The sequence below is a fragment of the Cynoglossus semilaevis genome, chromosome 15 (assembly GCF_000523025.1).
Source record: "Cynoglossus semilaevis isolate Cse_v1.0 chromosome 15, Cse_v1.0, whole genome shotgun sequence".
NCBI classification, from domain to species: domain Eukaryota; kingdom Metazoa; phylum Chordata; class Actinopteri; order Pleuronectiformes; family Cynoglossidae; genus Cynoglossus; species Cynoglossus semilaevis.
In genome coordinates, this window is record NC_024321.1 from 18,529,404 (window position 1) to 18,530,745 (window position 1,342).

The window sequence follows — 1,342 nt, forward strand, 5'->3', positions numbered from 1 at the left end:
CCAAGCCCCCCCCCCCCGAGACAGGTAACCCCCCCCCCCCCCCCCCACCAGTCACCGACCACAGCAGACGGCACTGAAGGCAACAGTACCGAGGAACTGCTGCAGACGGGGTTCGAACCGACAACCTTTCAAATGAAGGAGTGAACAGCGTTTGATCTTTTTTTCACATTCTCTTCTTTGAACCGAAATTATTGGAATGCTGTGTGTTTGTGTGTGTGTGTGTGTGTGTGTAGCTGGTATATCTGTACTGCTGGGGACAAAGTTGCTGTGGGGACATTTCTCTCCTCTGACTGTGAGAGTATTTTCATGTTTCAATATTCAGTTTGGAATTAGGATTAGAATTAGAGTCAGATTAGAGGGATTATATATTTATAACAGTTGTGTTTTTCAGTTAAGGCTCCGGCAGTATGTGAAATGTACATGAAGTGTGTGTGTGTGTGTGTGTGTGTGTGTGTGTGAGTGTGAGTGCGTACACAGCAGAGGCGCAGATCAAACAGCATACATTTAAATGGAACTTGGCTTTGATGTGCACTTGAAGTTATGACTGGCATCCGTGAATGTCAGCATGGTCCAATCGGTGTGTGTGTGTGTGTGTGTGTGTGTCACTCCGCGTTCCAACCGATGCTAATTACGCTGAGTGACGGGCGGCCGATGGTGAGAGGTGGTCAAAGCTGCGGTGCAGCGCTCCGTCCTGGACGTCGTGTGTTTTGACGGAGCTCAGCAGACGAAGGGTTAAGTCGAGGACGTGACTCTTTATTTTGTCCCTCCGTTCATGTGCGTGTAATTCTTTGATGGCGTTGTGGGCGAGCGAGGATGGCGCTAATCAAGCTAATCAAATAGTTCCCACGTGTAATCAATAGGTGGCGACAACAGTCCTGACACATCTGCCCCGGATCAGAGAGGAAGAAAAAAAACACAAGTCACACATTTATAAGACGGACAGTCAGAGCGACGGAGGCGGCGGTGAATAAATGTACGTTTGTGATTCTCACCTCAGACAGACCAGGGAATCAAGCAGCGTGGTTTCCATGGCGACCAATTAGAAGAGTGCCCACTGGTGGGCTTCATGAAGATCGATGGTCGGTGGTTCAATTCCTGATCTACCCCCGTCACAGGTGGTCAGTTAGTGAACGTGTCAAAGGTCAGGACAAAGGTCAGGTCATCAGTCCACAGTTTTTTTTTTAAAACTCAGAGACTGACGGACAGATCACATGTCCCGTACGACCATATATGGTCGTCAGGAGTAAACAACACATTCACTGTGAGTTAAAGCCCAGCATATGCATATTTAGAGACTCATTCAGTTTAATGTGAGATTAAACACGTACACACACACTCACAC

General features: G+C 48.0%; 1 protein-coding gene across 1 annotated transcript in view; it reads left to right on the forward strand.

Moving 5' to 3' along the window:
* tenm2a (teneurin transmembrane protein 2a) overlaps positions 1–1,342 on the forward strand; it is a 123,507-nt gene that overhangs the window by 1,744 nt on the left and 120,421 nt on the right.